The following is an 18,010-nucleotide window of genomic DNA, read 5'->3' on the forward strand; positions in this document are numbered from 1 at the left end:
CCCAACATTATCCTGACTTAAAAGTCCTGGATCACAATAGCAGGAGTCTGCTGGTGCCCGGCAGAATGGGCACTCTCCTTTCCTGAAGACACCAGTCTGGGGACTTGTCCTTTGCTGTGATCAGCTCAGCCACCACTGGCTTCCTAATTCAATCCAAAGAGGCCACTTTATACAGGTGGCACACCAAGTTGGCCCTGCTACCTGACAGTGTGTAACCTCCTGAAGCAGCATCCATGCTAACCAATGACCACACTCAGCCTCAAACTGTGGCACTGATAACTTGTTCTTCAGGTTCTCAGGAGGAAACCCCAGCAATGCTCCTCTAAGTAAGACTGCACCTACAGCCTGTTTCATAATCTTCCCAGCTCTCTACACTGATCATAAATTACTTCACTTACGAGCAGAGAAACAGCCTTACTGCTCCCTGTGAGGGACAGAAACACTGGAGTCCAGGCAGCAGCTTTCTCAACACTCAGACACTCAGCAGCTAGGCTGGGCTGGTCTTAAGCCCAACTCTCTGGAAGGGCTGAAAAACGAAGACTTCAAGTCAAGACCTTACTTTTCCCCAGAACAGACACCAGACAATGCTAACACTGCCAAGTGGCGTTGCTGCTTTCCCACCCACATCCTTTCAGTTGTCTGTTCAGACCTAGAGAGGTCTTAGCCTGAGCTCTGTAGCCCCCTTTGATGAGTCCCACTGCTCTCAGGGGAAATCCCAGCTGCCAGCCTGCCAAGCTTGTCCACAGGATGGAGGGAGAGTCACTCAGCAGAGGGCCCACACACATGATCAACACACACTGAACAATTCCACTCTGCCTTTCAACTCAAGCACGCTTCATCCAGAAACTTTACATTTTTTTCTCAATGTACTCGACCCCTCCTTATCCTGTGACCCCAAAGGGAAAAGCCCCAGCCCACAAGGTCACACAGCCCTTCTCCCCTGTCCCACTAATCTCACTGTGCCTCTCCTGAGAAGGGATTCCTAGTGCAGAGCCAGAGGCACAGCATGTACGCTGATATGCACTGAATAAATCAATCTGCAAATCAGTACTTGCAACGCCAGAAATTCACAGAATAAATGATGCAGAACAAGCCAGGCAGCTACTGGAGAGCTGAGCATCTAAGTCTTAATAACGTGCTTTATCACTCAAATAAGGACTTAGGGTTATGCCAAGTTTGAGGCCAGCCTGGGACTCCAGTCCAGCCTATGTGCTCCTTCCTGGGGTGGATGGGGCAGCACACTGATACAACAGCTTCCAGAAGCTTCCTGAGGAGTCTCAGACCCAAACACCACACAGAGTCTACACCACCACAATGTGCTTCATCACAGGACCTGCCAAATGACACACTAATAGAGATGACATGACACTAAAGAAATGTCGTCAGAGTGGAACTAACAAGAATGGGAGATGGCGGTGAGTGAAGAAAGCCTAGGGAGCTGCTCTCAGAATTCCCACACTGAGCAGTTTCCTCCAGAGAACTCTTGAATCTGCAGCAGCAGCCTGATGGCTGTGTCCTCAAAGGCCAGCTGGATTCCATTCTCCAGGGACACAGTAAGGCTGGCATGGTGTTCTTGTCACCAGATTACACCGCCTCCATGCAAGCAGAGGCACAGGGAGCTTGCCGTATGTTCTGGAGCTGGGGGGATCTCACAGGCAGGCTGGAAACAGCAGCATTCCCCAACCCTAGCACTGAGAACCACAAGCCCATCTTTAACCTCTAAAGGGGGTGGGGAGACAGGAACCAACGAGATAGCAAACAGGGCCTTGAGAAGCTGCAACTCCTCAACTGAAAAGTATTACACACCCAACATCCCAGGGATCCCTTTTTTTTTTCCTACTTGCTTTAACTACAAAGGAAACTTGGGGCTCGTACACAGTAGGTTCTCATATCTGAGGGCCAGACTAAGCTACAGACTGGAGAGTATTCAGAAACAGTGCTGTGGTATAATGTTGCTTTTTTTTTTTAAGTTGTAATCTCTGAAAGGCAGGGTAAGACCAGAAAAAAACTGAGTCTCAGGCTACAGGGTCTGTCCACAACCAGGTTTCACTTTATGAATAGTCCCACACACATTAACAGAGATGTAGGGAGCGCTGTGTAGTCCGAGAAGACAAAAAGAAGTTAACGCTGTGAAGAAACTGTAAGGCTCAGGAGACTGACCCGGACTTTGTCCTAAAGAATCCAAAGCCTAAAGATAGGGTGAATACCTGCAGCGGGTCAGGTATATAGAACTTGCAGTCTCTGCTAAACTGCAGGAGCAGGGAGAAAACATGCACCCCAGGCTGCTGTACAGGTCCTAAGAAGGGGTCCCCATTCATTTCTAGGTCTCTGTGAGCACAGACCCATACCGGTGTCCGGCTGCGACTGAGGCCTGCCCAGAAGCCTTTCCTTGTTGAAGTGATCAATTCCGATTCTTGGCATTAATCCCTTTAAAAGGCCAGCTGCTGCTGTCTAGTCACTGATGCCAACCCGTTCCAGGTGGAAGAAAAAAAGAAATTAACAGAGCCACCTCGTAGACCCGGAGGCAAATTTAAAGTGGAGGGCCATGAGCAAGCCAGGAACCAAGTGAGGGGGAAGGGTCCCGTGGCTCCCCATGGTCAAGCAGGAAGGGCGCGAGCCCAAGCAGGACGGGGGGGGTAGGGCCAGCCCTGCAGGCGTGGGCGCGCGGGGACTCTTATTCTGACACGGGATCCTCCGCCGCCGCCGCCACGGCCGCCGCCGCCGGATTCAACGCCGCCGCCGGGCCGGGACCCCCGACCCTCGCGAGGACCCTCTCCCCACGCCATTCGCCCACGTGCTGCGCTCCCGCCGCCCCCGCCGTTACGGACTCCCAGCCCGAAAAGCTCAGGAGGCAGCGAGGCGGCTGGGCCACTTCCCGGGACCCCGGCCCCCAGACCCACGTGCGCGGGCGGCGGGGAACTTTCCCGCGGCGCCAGCGAAGCGAACCGCAGCGCAGCTCGCCGTATTCGACCGAGCTCCTACTTTCCCGCGCCCCCGCCCCGCCTGGCCAAGTTTGCTGGGAACTTACCGGGCTGCGCGCCGACCGGGCCCGGGGACAGCGCGCGTATCCACAGAGCCGGGGGGCGCCGGCCGCGCGTGCTCGCTGCGCCTGAGGGGCCGCCCGGGCCCGCGGCGCTCGCTCCGCCGCTCCGCCCGCCCGCGCCGCCGGCCAGATAATGCGCCCCTCGGCCGCACACATGGAGCCCGGCGCCGGCGTCACCGCCCGGGACATGCGCACCAGGTCAGCGCGCCCGGCCCGCGGCCCCCAAAACACCGGGGAGCTCTTAAAGGCGACGCCGCCCGCCCGCGCCCCGATGGGCGGGGCCCTGGAAGGGGGGCTCTTTTGTGGGCGGGGTGTGTTGTGGGCGGGGCTCGGTGGGCGGGGTCGGGCGGGCCTCCCCGGAAGCGCCGCCCTCCCCACCCCGCTGATCGGGCTAGGCTGCCGGGTTTTCCACACGAGCTGCTGTGAGCCCCCCAGGCAGTGGCCAGCTTGGCCCGCACAACCCGGCCGCGCCCAGGGCTGACTCACGCGGACCTCGCCCGGTCCCTGCACGGCCACCTCTGGCAACTCTGAAACACGCGCCCGGGGCCTCGCGAGGCTCCTTCTCAGAAACTTCGGTGTTGACCTCCTGAGAGAGGGTGCGATCCGCTGAGCGGCTCCCTCCCCCGAGCCGCGGACAGTTCTTTAGAAGAAACAACTCCACAGAGCCTACCCATCTACATACACGGAGATGGACCGCCGTCCCCCTCCAGTCACCCACATCTGACCTGTGCTGCTGGAGAAAACGAAATCCCCAAGAAAACAAACCTGCGCCCAAACCTCTCCAATAGCACCCTGGAGACAATATAACCAGAAAGGAAGCGAGTTTGGGGAGATTATGAAGCACCTAAAGCCAATTTACAATTTCAACAGGGAAAGTACAAAGTTCATAGAAAAGCTGTTGTGAGACTAGGGAGAGGGAAGGCTCAGTGGGTTAAAAAAGGCTTGCCACCAAGCCTAACTCCCCAGAGTACCATCCTCACACGTTGTCCTCTGATACAAACATGCACTCATAAATAAATGTGTTAATTATAAAAAGAAAACACATCTGCAGCAATGGCTCAGCAGTTAAGGGTACTGGCAGCTTTTTTGGTGCTGTTTTGGAACACCCTAGCATCCATACGGTGTCTTACAAACATCCATAATTATAGTTCCAGGGGCTGTATACCTTCTTCTGACCTCAAGCACATAGTAGTGCACAAACACACATGCAGACAAAACATTCATACGCATCATAAAGAAACCCTAAGAAGCCGGGCGTTGGTGGCGCTCGCCTTTAATCCCAGCACTCGGGAGGCAGAGGCAGGAGGATCTCTGTGAGTTCGAGACCAGCCTGGTCTAACAAGCGAGTTCCAGGACAGGCTCCAAAACAATACAGAGAAACCCTGTCTCGGAAAACCGAAAGGAAGGAAGGAAGGAAGGAAGGAAGGAAGGAAGGAAGGAAGGAAGGAAGGAAGGAAGGAAGGAAGGAAGGAAGGAAGGAAGGAAGGAAGGAAGGAAGGAAGGAAGGAAGGAAGGAAGGAAGGAAGGAAGGAAGGAAGGAAGGAAGGAAGGAAGGAAGGAAGGAAGGAAGGAAGGAAGGAAGGAAGGAAGGAAGGAAGGAAGGAAGGAAGGAAGGGAGAAACCCTAAGAAAAAAAGCCCAGGGATGGAGAGTTGGTTGGTTCAGTGGTTAAGGAAACTTGCAAAAGACCTAGGTTCTATTCTCAGCAACAACATGGAGGCACCCCATCTCCTCACATACCAAGTGCAATTTCTGATGCACAAGGATACACATACAGGCAAAACACTCATACACATCAAATAAAATTTAAAATATAAAAAATAGAAAGCCTTGAGGCAGGCAGATCTCTTGAGTTCAAGGCCAGCCTGGTCTACAGATGAAGTTCTAATGCTATACAGAGAAACCCTGTCTTGAGATGGGGGGAAGAAAAAAAAGAAAAGAAAGCCTAGTGTCACAAAGCAGTTGTCAGTATCAAAATCACCAAAATAGGCTCCTGCCATGTTCCTATTTCAGCCTTACAACTATTTGTGATGAGGCAGGCACCCAGACTCCTGAAAAGTGCTGAGGCTGTTTTTTGTACCATACATAACTGAAACGTGTCACCGCACAACTGCAACAGAATGTGATGTCTTCTGTTGTGTGTTTCCCACCCATGAGTGGATCTCACCCAAATTTGAAAACTATTTCTTATGGAACAAGCTTTACAAAAATCCTCTACACTGCCTTCCTAAAGCTCTTCTGAATTCCCTGTGGAGTGCCACACAAACTGGCAACTTTGTCACTGACCTCACCCTACACCTAAACCTTCAAGTTTAATGTAACATCTTGCAGGACCCCCAGAGAGGAGCATTCTTTTTTTTTTTTTTTTTTTTGGTTTTTTTCGAGACAGGGTATCTCTGCGGCTTTGGAGGCTGTCCTGGAACTTGCTTGGTAGTCCAGGCTGGTCTCGAACTCACAGAGATCTGCCTGTCTCTGCCTCCCGAGTGCTGGGATTAAAGGCGTGCGCCACCAACGCCCGGCTGAGAGGAGCATTCTTCAACTTGAAAAAGATACAAAATGCCAGATCGTGGTGGCCCACGCCTTTAATCCCAGCACTCAGGAGACAGAGGCAGGCGGATCTCTGTGAGTTCCAGGCCGGCCTGGTCTACAGAGCAAGTTCCAAGTCAGCCTCCAAAGCCACAGAGAAACCCTGTCTGAAAAGAAGAAAAAGAAGAGGAGGAGGAAGAGGAGGAAGAAGAAGCACTGTAGCTCTGAGCTGCTGGGGCCGCCACAGTGACTAATCAGATGGTGTGCTTTACAGCTAAACAAGCAAAATATCACCTCACCTGGTTCCTATTAATGCCAACATAATTAACCACGAAAAGAACCTAGTTTGGTCAAGTGGGAGTCCTGAAATTCCAGGCCAAGGTAAGAATTCCAGAGTCTGTGCTGTAGAGCACTCTATGAGTCATCAAGGTGACAAACTGTGCTGTTTAAGGAGGTATCAGCTGTGACATACTAATGACACAGCCTTGTGGACTGGTGACAGGTGGACTGCTACAGCTGAGAAGGTATTGGGTGGAGAGCAAAGGTGAAACACCACAAGGTCTCCTTCTAAGACAGGAGCAGAGCCAGGGGCATGGGGATGAAGTGGCAGTAGGTGCGAGCCTCTCTGCAGGTCCCTTTTTGGCTTAGTTGCTTGGGTGGAAGTCTCCCTGCCCTGATGCCTTGGGCTGGTTTTTATGACATGTGAGGCAATCACCTACTCACTCAACTGTCCATGCTGCAGACACCCTAATTAACAGCCGTGTTTTCCTCTGCTCTCCCTGCCCTAAAAAACAAACTGTTAGTGAAACACTTTCAAAACACTTCAATAGCAGGAGCTGTAGTTCAAATAAGAGAACCCTTGCCCAGCATGCCCGAAACCCCAGGGAAGAGCAGAGAGGAGGAAAAGTAAAAAGTTAACCACTATTAAAAAAAATAGTCTAATTATCTTTTAAATACACTATTAAATAAGCTAACATCTGAACCTATTCTTACACAATGAAGGTACCGAAGGGAAAAAAACCTTGGGGGCTAATTCCATGTTCCTTCTCCTCTTATAGTAAAAGCAAGGACCCACACACAGCAAGTGCAGGAGCACAGGAGCAGTGTCCCCTGCTGAATACTGGTCTCACTGCACTTTTCTTTCTTATTTTGTTTTTGTTTGGTTGACTTTTTCAAGACAGGTTTTCTCCATTGTAGCCCTGGCTGTCCCGGAACTCACTCTGTAGACCTGGCTGGCCTCAGCTCACAGAGATCCACCTGTCCCTGCCTCCCAAGTGCTGGAAATAAAGCCGTGGGCTGTCACCAGTATCTGGCAACACTGTACTTTTCAATGCAAAACTTCCTTTCAATGCAAACTTAAAATGCATTCCTACCTGACAGACAAAAACTAGGAGAACATGGGTCCCATGAGCCTCACAGTTGAGAAGCCAGTAGGAACATACTCTAGAAGTTGACAATAAGACAGAACAACAGAATACATCCCTAGGAATCAGGTGACACCTGTTATCCAGCAGTAGAGAAGCAGAGTGGGAGGATCAGGAGCTCATGGCCAACCTGAGCTACAGGAGATCCAGTCTCAAAAACTGAATGAGGAAGACAGAAGGAGAGACTCTATAGACTCAGCTGCAGCTCACGGTGTAAGCCAGTGTTAGAGACCCTAGGTTATGTTCCCACCAGCATTAAATAAATAAATAGAGCCATCTGGCCTGGGGACACAGACCAGGGCAGGATCACCATCTTGCTACCAGAGAGGCTGAGGCAGCCTGAGCTACAAAGTGAGTTCAAGACCAACCGGGTCAACTTAAACAATGTCAGTCTCCCAAGAAATTTCTTTTCCCAAAGTCTGGCATTTAGACAGACCTTGTTTCAAAGTAAAAGAGAACACTAAAGCTAGATTAGTGCTAGAGGGTTTGCTTATCACGTGGAGGTCCTGGGTTCTATCCCCAGTGTAGGCAGCTGAAGAAGCCCTGGATAACTGTGTAGAGTGGATGAATTCCTGCACGTATATGTCTGTATGACAGTGTCAGGTTCCTGGCACTGAGGTTTCAAAAAGCTGTGAGCTGCCATGTGAATGCTGGGAACCTAGAACCTCTGGAAGAGCAGTTGTTGTAAATAATGAACCATCTCTTCAGACCTGACCCTAGAAAACTGAGGCAGGAGGATCACTGCAAATTCTAGGACAGCCTGAGCCACAGTAAGACCCTGTCTCAAAAATTAAAAACAATTCTAGTCTGGTCTACAGGATGAGTTCCAGGACACTGTCCAAAGCTGCACAGAAAAACTGTGTCCTGGGGGGGAAAAAAAGGCAAAACCCATACATAATCAAGTGTCTATGTGGGCTCACAGGCAAAGCAGAGTTGACTCTGCAGGCTTTGACCAATTTGAGATTGCTATTATCCAACAGTGATCAAGGATCCTACTTGTTCCCTCAGAAAATAGCTAAAGGAATACACAAGGCAAGTGTGGTGATGCAGGCATGACTCCCCAGCAAGCAGGAGGCAGAGGAAGGGCTGATTAAAACTGAACCCAGCTTAGGATACAGAAGGACCCTGTCTCACAAACAAGAAAATAGGCGCACTCAGGAAGAGGGTGAAGCCTCTGTGGTGGAACGCCTGCCTCGAATGCACAAAATCTGGCTTTGATTCTGGGCAACACAAAAGAAACTGAATTATACCAAGCTTTCTTCTATTTTATTTTTATTTTTTCTAACTTACTCTTATTTTAAAAAAAAAAATAGGTCTGGAGAGATGGCTCAGGGGTTAAGAACACCAGCAGCTCTTCCAGAGGCTCCCACCCATTTTTTTTTTTTTTTTTTTTTTTTGGTTTTTTGGAGACAGGGTTTCTCTGTAGCTTTGGAGGCTGTCCTGGAACTAGCTCTTGTAGACCAGGCTGGTCTCGAACTCACAAAGATCCGCCTGTCTCTGCCTCCCGAGTGCTGGGATTAAAGGCGTGTGCCACCAACACCCGGCGCTCCCACCCATTTATAATGAGATCTGGTGCAGAAATATATGCAGACATAATACTGCATACATAATAAATAAATAAATCTTTTTTTTAAAAAAGCACTACAACTGCCCAGATGGTTCAGTGGGTACCGATGCTTGCCACACAAGCCTGGTGACCTAAGTTCAATCTCCAGAAGCCATGTAAAGCTGAATGGAGAGAACCCACTGCACAAAGTTGTCCTCTGACCTCCACATGAAAGCATGGCGCAGGTTCTCACGCAGCATGTACATACATAATAATAAGTTGTTTTTTAATTAAAAAGGGAAAGAAGAAATACACTCTTTATCAACACCCAATACCATCTTATTGCTCTACATGTTGCGAACCACCACGTCCCAGTCCTGACCATACGGAATACCAAGTTCACCTGAGTTCATCCTGTGCCTCCAGTACACGCTTTTAAGTCTCAGGTGGTCCTGATGCTGTCCAGGCTCACACAGAATTCCCACTTCCTACAGGATTGCCAGCAACCTCGGTGCCCTAAAGAGTTAAACACTAGCTGTTCTAAAAGTCTTGCTGTAACCGAAAGTGCATGTGTCACTAGCAGGCAATATTCCCTTTGTGTCTACATGTGACTTACAAAAACCCCACCCACTATTAACATTAAGTCTCCCAAAAGCTTATAAAAGATGTTTTATATAAATTAAAGGAAAACAACAAAACAGACAGAGAAAGAAAAAGGAAGGGAGAGAAGAAGGCAAAAGAGAGGAGTTGTAGCCTAGCTGCCGGACTCTTGGGGTACCTGCTCAGACAAAGCTTAGTCTTTGGATGGGCCTGACTAGTCAAGAAACACCCTGGTTCACAATTTAGAGAAACAAGTTCCAAACCTTCCATAGTTCACATACCACTCCTAGCTGCTCAAGAGCAGATCTCCCAACCTTGCACACAACAGAGAGCACCCCTTCCAGGATGAGAAGCCCAGCCACAGAGGTGGGGCTCTTTCCACCTTCTTTTCTTCCTCACAGCATGCAGCCAGGCCTCCTTGAATCATCAAAACAGCACATTTCAAGCCAGACCTGCTGGCAGAGGCTGGGAATCGAAGCTACTTCTGTGGCTGGGGGGGGGGGGGGGGGAGAATGAAACTTGGGAGGACTGCCTAAGCTACAGAGGGAGTCCAACGTCAGTCTTGAACTTGGTACTTCAAACAAGTAAAGAGGACTGGGGTCTAATTCAGGGACAGAGTGCTTGCTAAGTATATGCTAGACCACAGATTCCATTCCATGAAGGGAGCAGGGACAACTACATGTATGTCAAAAGTCAACCCTCACTGTAAGGTATGGTGGCACATGTGTACAACCCAAGAACTCAGAAAGCTGAAGTAGAAGCAGGAGAGTCTGAAGCAAACCCTGGATCCATAGTCTGACTTTATCTCAAAGAAAAAAGAAAGAAAGAAACAGAGAAAGACAAAGAAAGAGAACCACCAACAGAGGGGCTGCCGGGGAGGTGTGGGGAAATCAAGAAGCAGACATAGGCAGTGAGCGCCTCTTTCGGTTTGGCAGTTGTGGAGATGGCTCCTTCCTTCCTTGTTTACACTCTGGGGTAGCACCTTCCTGGTCAGATATAAGAGGGGGCTACCAGGGCAAAGGGAATCCCATGCCCTCCTAACGTTATAATACATGGCAGGACAGTCAGCCAGCTACCTGAAGGCTCACCTTCCCATGCAATGGCAGCCAGCATGCACAAAGCCTTGGGTTACGTAGGACCATATAACTTGGTGGGGTAGTGCATGCCTATTATCCCAGCACTGAAGTGGAGAAACAGGATTGGAAGTTCAAGGTCACTCAGGACTCCATAGTGAGTTTGTGGTTAGTCTGAGATACCAGAGATTCTGTGTCCAAAAAAAAAAAAAGTTTAGTATCTTCCTTGTCTGAATTTTCCCATAATTTATTTATTTTTATTTTATGTTCACTGGTGTTTTGTGTCAGTGTGAGGATGTCAGATCTTGTGAGCTGCCATGTGGGTGCTGGAAACTGAACCCTGAATCTCTGGACGAGCAGTCAGAGCTTTAAATGCTGAGCCCTTGCTTTTCCTTTTTGTCACTGTTGGGTTTTTGTTTTGTTTTGTTTTGTTTTGTTTTCCGAGACAGGATCTCTGTGTAGCCCTGGCTGTCCTGGAACTCACTCTGTAGACCAGGCTGGCCTTGAACTCAGAGATCCTCCTGCCTCTGCCTCCCGAGTGCTGGGATTAAAGGTGTCTGCCACCAACGCCCGGCTCCCAGCTCAATTTTTTAAAGACTATTTCTACATTTCTGTCCCATATATGCAGATACCCAAGGAGGACAGAAGGGGGCGCTAGACCACATGAAGCTGTAATTAACAAGTAGTTGTAAGAAAACTGAGTGTTAGGACCTGAAAATCCTCTGGAAGAGCAGCAAGTAATCTTAAGCACTGAACCATCTCTCCAGCCTCAACTTCTTTTTCTTAGAATCCCATAGGGTGTTGCCTACTATAATCCCAGAAATGTATGGGTGAGCCGGGCGTTGGTGGCGCACGCCTTTAATCCCAGCACTCGGGAGGCAGAGGCAGGCGGATCTCTGTGAGTTCGAGACCAGCCTGGACTACCAAGCGAGTTCCAGGACAGCCTCCAAAGCCACAGAGAAACCCTGTCTCGAAAAACCAAAAAAAAAAAAAAAAAAAGAAATGTATGGGTGAGAGAAGAGGACTGTTGATAGTTTAAAGCCAGCCAGGAACATCAGTACACACCTGGCGTTCCAGTAGTGCTCAAGGATCCCTGAATCCAAAACTGACCTAGGTAACACGGCAAGACCTTCAGGAGGAAAAACCAGAAACAAAAAACAGGTGGTCCTACAGTCACAGCTACTTGAGAACACACAGTGGAGTGATCCTTTGAGTCCAGGATTTGGAGACCAAAGGAAGACCTTGTAACCCTAGAGTCAAAAGCAGGGAGAAACAGAAAGGTGGCATCCCAGGCAGCCTAGGTAACACAGCAAGACCCTGTCTCAACAATTAGTTAAAGCAGGTGGGGAGGTGCAAGTAAGAAAAGTAACTATGTATCTCACAGCTTGCCTAACATGAGTTGGTCTCTTGGTTCCACACTCAGCACCACAAAAAAAAAAAAAAAAAAAAAAAAAAAAAAGCTGGGTGGTGGTGGCCCATGCCTTTAAACCCAGCACTCAGGAGGCAGAGGCAGGTGGATCCCTGTGAGTTTGAGACCAACCTGGTCTACAGAGCGAGTTCCAGGACTAATGGGAAACCCTGTCTCAAAAAAAAAAAAAAAACAAGCTTCAAGATGGAAAGGGTTTTACTGGCTGTTAACTTCTGTGTAACACCTCTGCCATGAGGGAATGCCACAGGACTTCAGAAACACACAGTATGGTGGTTTCCAGAAACTAAAAGCTGACATTCTGCTCTTGGTTGCCATGGATCAACAACTGCCAATAGCCATCATCACCCTCACAATGCCACAGAGCCTCCTGGTCTCTGTCTCCAGGAAGGAAACAGAATGTAGGTGAGGAAGTTAGGTGAGTGGTGAAGTTTCACTTCTAAACCTTCCAGAAGATCACCAAGGCTCCCAATGAGACTGGCTGCTGCTCCAAGGGGTGTCCACCAGGGACGTCCATGGCAGTCGTGCCTGTCCCCTGGCCTGCAGCTCACTTCACCAGTGACAGACAGCACTCAATTCAGACAGGCACACACTGTTTTCTGCTAGCATGGAAAATTACATCAACCAGTTAACTTCACACTTCAAATTTTTGAATTTAAAAAAAGTTATATTTGTTTGAGACAAGGTCTAAGGCTTGTGTATCTCATGTATCAAACTTCCTGTGTAGCCAATAACCACTGATTCTCCTGCCTCTGTCATGCTGAGCCTATACTGGGCTGAGCACTGACTCTAGGGGCTTTGTACACCCCTGCTGTATCTACCAATGGAGTTAACATCCTCGGCCCTAAAGTGTTTCTCTCTCTCTCTCTCTCTCTCTCTCTCTCTCTCTCTCTCTCTCTCTGTTTTGTTTTCTGAGCCAGTGTTTCTCTGTGTAGCCCTGGCTGTGTCCCTTGCTAGAGCAAGCTGGCCTCTAACCCCAAGATCAGCCTACTCCTAAGTCCTGAGTGCTGGGACTAAAGTTGTGTGCCACCACTACCCTCCCTAATTTGTTTTTTAAAGGCAGGAAGGGATGGCAATATGGCTCAACGAGTAAAGGTGCTTGCTGCCAAGCCTAATGATCTAAGCTCAATCCCCTGACCCACCAGCAGAAAAGGACTGTCTCTTGAAAATCACCTTCTGACCTTCACACACCACACATGCCATGCATGGTATGCACGAAACACCCATTACACAGACACAAACAAGTAAACAAACAAGTGTAAAAAGGGTTAAGGCATTCATGGGGCTGGGGTTGATGGCTCAATGTTTAAGAGCACTGGCTACTCCTAGAGAAGCCTGGATTCAATTCCAGCACCCACACAGCAGTTCACAACCATCTGTAACTCCATTAGGGGGTCCTGGGCTCTCTCTGACTTTTTTGGGTCCCAGGACACATATGGTACAGAGACATGCATATAAGCACCCAATGTAATGTTCTGGTTGCCAACCTGACTGCCATCTGGAATGAACTACAATCCAGAAATGGAGGGCACACCTGTAAGAAACATTTTTGCTGGGTTTGAAGTGGGTGAATCCACTTCGTCTGAACCTATGAGATGTCAGACACATGTTTTTTATCTGGATTTTGAGTCAGGAAAACAGGCCTTTAATCTGAGCCACACCTTCTGCTGGAAGTCTAATAGGACATAGAAGAAGAAAACATTCGATCTGTCTGCTTGCCCTCAACTTGCCGAGTACATCCATTCCTTCCCTGGCAGAGGAACCTACTTCTTCAAGACTCCAATACATACTGCAGACCAGCTGAGACACCCAGCCGTGTAGACTGAACAACCACTGGATTCTTTCTGTTCACAGCTTGCCATTGTTGACTGCCTGGACTGCAGCCTGTAAATCCTTCAATAAACCCTTTCCCTATACATAGATAGAGATTTCTTCTGTAAGTTCTGCTACTCTAGAAAACCCTAATTAATACAAACCATACACATAAAATTTGTTTAAAATTAATAAACATTTACAAAGCAAAGATTTGACCCCCAGCACCACAATACTACTATTACTACTACCAATAATAATAGCAGCAGCCAGACAGGGTGTGGTGGTACACACTTTTTTTTTTTCCCTTGGAGACATGGGGTCTCTCTCTTCAGCTATGGCTATCCTGGAACTCACTCCGCAGACCAGGCGGTCTGTCTGCCTTTGCCTCCTGAGGGCTGTGATTAAACGCATGTGTGTGGTACCACACCCAGAGGCATATATCACTCCAAAAGCAGAGGCCAACTAAGGCTATACAGTAAGACCCTGTATCAACCAATCAATCAATCAAGATAATTTTTTTTTTTTTGGTTTCCTGTTTTGTTTTGTTTTGAAACAGGGTTTCTCTGTATTGCTTTGGAGTCTGTCCTGGAACTCGCTCTGTAGACCAGGCTGACTTCGAACTCACAGAGATCCGCCTGCCTCTTCCTCCCAAATCCTGGGATAAAGACATGTGGCAATATAGTATTTTAAATGGTGCTGTTGATGTAGTTCAATAGTAAGAGTGCTTACCTAGTGAGATTGAGAGCCTAGGTTCTCATCCTCAGAGCCTCAATAATAAATAAAAACACTTTCCCTGGGACCCACATGGTGGAAGAGGAGAAGCCACTGGAAAAGCTGTCCCTTCCCAGAATCAATAAATGGACATAAGTGAAATAAATAAATAAAACCACCTTACTGATGGCCACACAGGTAACCTGCCTTAAGCAGAGCTCTTCTTTGTGAGAGAGTAGGGAGTAAAGTCTCATTATGTTGCCAAGGCTGAACTGAAACTTACAACCCCCTGCCTCAGCCTCCCAAATGCTGGGATTATTGGTGTTCACCATGTGCATAACTAGAACTCCTCCTGAAGTACTGAAGTACTCATGTCCCCTTTACAGGCCAGTTTATAAGAACTTATCCTCTCAGTAACAGACACACAGTACAGCAAAGGTGGGGTTGCAAACAGAAGCAAACCAGAGCACTGGGCATTGCACACGACACTGCCATCGCTTAGATGGAACCACCCTCTATGTAGTAGTTACTTCCCAGTTCTCCAACATCTCACAGGGACCAAATGCTGCCGTCTCCAGCAGGAAGGAAACCTGACTTCCCTGGCTATTTCAGTTACATGAATCAACATTCCCTTGGCCGGGCAGTGTTCAGGCCCACGTGCATTTCAACGATACCCACCAACTGATAACCACATGACATTATGCTGCATTAATGTACCTAGATCAATACTGTTTCTAACTACAAAAGGCTTTTTATTGCTGTAAAGATCCTTCAAATATAAAAAAAAAAGTCCAAAGATGTCCCTGTTAGATAAACAGACATGGTAGAGGAGCCACCATCCACCAGCAACTTCTGTGGAGTTTCAGGGGGAGTGAATTCCTAAGTTGATTGTTTTACATAGACACATACATACACACATACTTAAATGCAAATTTTTAATTAAATAAATAAAAAGCCAGGTGGTGATGGCACACACCTTTAGTGGCAGGTGATTTTGTGAGTTCAAGACCAACCTCATCTACTGAACTAGTTCCAGGACAGTCTGGGCTACACAGAGAAACCCTGTCTCAAAAATCCAAATAAGGCTGGGTGTTGGTGGTACACACCTTTAATCCAGCACTCGGGAGTCAGAGGCAGGCTGATCTCTGTGAGTTCGAGGTCAGCCTGGTCTACAGAGAGAGTTTCAGGGCAACCTCCAAAACAATACAGAGAAACCGTCTAGAAAACAAAACAAGGGCTGGAGAGATGGCTCAGAGGTTAAGAGCACTGACTGCTCTTCCAGAGGTCTTGAGTTCAATTCCCAGCAACCACATGGTGGCTCACAACCATCTACAATTCAATCTGGTGTATTATGTAATAAATAAATAAATCTTAAAAAACCAAACAAAAAATCCAAATAAATAAATAAATATTAGCTTGCATAGTGGCTCATGCCTATGATTCCAGCACTAGGGAGGCTAAAGCAGAATTGCCACATTTGGTTGCAACCTGGGTGACACAATGAGTCCCTGTCTCAAAGCACAGCATGTATGCCTGGTAAACAAGCCCCAGAAGCCCAACACTCCCTGGAGCTACCCTACTGTGACCAGTGAGAAACTCTGCCTCAAAATAAATGAATAAAAAGTTGATGTGTATGCACACATACAAATAAAAAAACATTTCAAAATTTAAGATTGGGGGCTGGAGAGATGGCTCAGAGGTTAACAGCGCTGACTGCTCTTCCAGAGGTCCTGAGTTCAATTCCCAGCAACCATATGGTGGCTCACAACCATCTGTAATGACATCTGGTTCCCTCTTCTGGCATGCAGACATACATAGAAGCAGGATGTTGTATTAATAAATAAATAAATCTTTAAAAAAAATTAAGATTGGTGGGCATGGTAGCATAGCTTTTAATCCCTGCACTGGGAAGCAGACAGGTTAATTATTATAAATTTAAGGCTGGCCAGGTCTACAGATTAATACCCTGTTTAAACAGATGAAAGACAGAAAATCCTAATTTTATATGAGACACTGCCTCAAAAAGTAAATAAATAAATAAGGCCAAAGTTACACACTGGTACATGTCCTACAATCCCAGCGCTGAGGGAGCGGAGGCAGCGGTGCAGGCCACTCTGGGCTAGGTGTGCAGCTTAAAGTCAGCCTGGGCAATAAACGACCCTGACCTTCTTCTGACTTGGGAGGGCCTGGCTCAGATTCTCACCCTTATTCCCCTGGGTTTATCCATCTGTCGCCACACTATTCACCCACCGGTGACTATAGGGCTTTCACTAATTCCTAAGAAAAAAATCTACTAAAAATGAGAGTATTCTATGTGGGCATGGAGGCACATGCCTGTAATGGCAGTCCTTAGGAGGCAGGAGGTTCCTAAGTTAGAGGATCATGATGCTGAGGCCAGTCTGGACTACATAGTGAGTACAGCCACAGATGAATAAAAAAAAAACTACCCCAAAACGAGGGAGGCAGTGAGGTTGGGGATGAAAGTGTCTTGTCCCCTCATTCCCAATCCACCTTACCCCAGACTCCTCTCAGCCTAAGAAACTGAGAGGTAGCATGACAACTCTATAGACTTGGGTTCCAGAGCTCAGGCGAATCCTTATCTCACCAAGGGCACTAAAGCTACACAGCTGGTCTCCTCAAAGTACCATTATTATGTGTAGTCAAATGCCTTTGTTTGACACTTTCCCAGTTTTTTGTTTCCAAATCTGATCCATTACCATGAAAAAAAAGGTTTATTTTTTCAAGGTTCTGAAGCTCACCACCTAACTGATCCACATCCTATACTGTTTCAAAATGTGGACAGGACCCTTTAAGATTGCAATTCACCTACTTTTTGGCTTCCCACAATTCTTCAAGTTTATTATCATCTTCTATTTGCCTCCAGGCTAATTAGTTATCCATCTCTCTACTTGCCTTCACTCACAAATTACCTCATTTAACAGAGGAAGATGCCAAGGCCAAAGCAAATACAAGTGCCTGCCACATAGCAAATCTTTCTCACATCTGGTAACGAACACAGAAAAATTGAAAAACTTCCAAGGCTTCTTTCTCCCTGAGGATATTTAGCCTTGGCAGAATATCAAGCCTTTTCTGGTGTGAGAGTCCAGGCCAGGGCCCTAGCCTCATGAGCATCCTAAACAACCTGTGCTGACCATCGCGTAACTTTACCTCTGGCTCACGTACTCCCTGAGTTTACTGAGCGCCTCCTGGCAGTAGGAGTCTTCCACCTTCACAGCAATGCACTCCAACATTTAGTAACATGCTGCGCTTGTGCTATAGCTTGGGAAGCCACCCATCTAGGAAAAACTTAGAATGAAAAAGGAAGTCAGGCAGTGTTGGCACAAAGTAATCCCAGTACTTAGGAAGCAGAGGCAGGTGAATCTGAGTTCAAGACCAGCCTGAAGCTGGGCGTTGGTGGTGCACGCCTTTAATCCCAGCACTCAGGAGGCAGAGACAGGCGGAACTCTGTGAGTTCGAGACCAGCCTGTTCTACAGAGTGAGTTCCAGGACAGCCTCTAAAGCCACAGAGAAACTCTGTCTCGAAAAACCAAAAAATAAAAATATTTTTTTTTAAAAAATCAAGACCAGCTTGTACTACAGAGTGAGTTCCAAGACAGCCAGGGCTACACAAAGAAATCCTGTCTCAAAAAAGCCAAACAAAACAAAAACAACAACAAAAACAACAAAACCATTGAGGTCAAGAGCACTGACTGCTCTTCTAGGGGACCCGGGTTCAATTCCTATACCAGGCTGACCTTGAACTCAGATTCACCTGCCTTTGCCTTCCCAAATGCTGGGATTAAAGGTGTGTTAATTCCAGCTAGTCTGGTGACATTTGTTTTTTGTT

General features: G+C 47.7%; 1 protein-coding gene across 2 annotated transcripts in view; it reads right to left on the reverse strand.

Annotated features, from left to right (window-relative positions):
* Gatad2a (GATA zinc finger domain containing 2A) overlaps positions 1-18,010 on the reverse strand; it is an 81,306-nt gene that overhangs the window by 58,112 nt on the left and 5,184 nt on the right. The window contains exon 1 of one of the 2 annotated variants that reach the window (XM_040742041.1): positions 3,029-3,255. The exons of the other annotated variant lie outside the window; for it this stretch is intronic. The gene's annotated coding sequence lies outside the window, so the exon portion shown is untranslated. Of the gene's footprint in view, positions 1-3,028; positions 3,256-18,010 lie in introns of those variants that run through there. 2 annotated transcript variants of the gene reach the window in all.

This window comes from Mesocricetus auratus, unplaced genomic scaffold, assembly GCF_017639785.1.
Source record: "Mesocricetus auratus isolate SY011 unplaced genomic scaffold, BCM_Maur_2.0 Super-Scaffold_6731, whole genome shotgun sequence".
NCBI lineage: Eukaryota > Metazoa > Chordata > Mammalia > Rodentia > Cricetidae > Mesocricetus > Mesocricetus auratus.